Below are 479 nucleotides of genomic sequence, written 5' to 3' on the forward strand. Positions count from 1 at the left end.
GAGAGGTGCAGGCTCTGGGGGTGGGAAGGAGTGTGTGGGAAGGGGTGCACCCTCTGGGAGGGAGCGTAGGGCTGAGGATGAGGGATTCATGATGCAGGAGGGGGCTCAGAGGGAGCTCAGGGTTAGGGGAGTTGGAGAGGCTGAGGGCAGCCTGCACTAAGACTCTGGGGAGCAGTTCTGCCCAGAATCCCTCTACTCCAGCAGCAGGAGCAGGCAGGGGACAGGCCCATGCTGCTTTTTGTCAGGCAGGAATGCACCACAGAAGAGGGGAGGGGTGCCAGGAAGGGGCCAGGGGAAGCGACTCAACTCCAAATATTGCTGGAGCAGGGCCCCCAGCCCTGAATGTTCCTGGAGCACGAGCACCACAAATGTATATAACCTGCCGCCTATGACCACAAGCCAACACAAGGTCCCACTGAGATTTGAACTCAGATTACAGGATTCAGAGTCCTGAGTGCTGCCCATTACACCATGGGAGC

The 479-nt window shown here is 58.7% G+C and overlaps 1 non-coding gene across 1 annotated transcript; it reads right to left on the reverse strand.

The window, feature by feature from the left end:
* Nucleotides 1-407: 407 nt before the first annotated feature.
* Nucleotides 408-479, reverse strand: TRNAQ-CUG (transfer RNA glutamine (anticodon CUG)). Its single transcript has one exon. It is a non-coding gene; the product is annotated as a tRNA-Gln (tRNA).

This window comes from Gopherus flavomarginatus, chromosome 16, assembly GCF_025201925.1.
Source record: "Gopherus flavomarginatus isolate rGopFla2 chromosome 16, rGopFla2.mat.asm, whole genome shotgun sequence".
NCBI lineage: Eukaryota > Metazoa > Chordata > Testudines > Testudinidae > Gopherus > Gopherus flavomarginatus.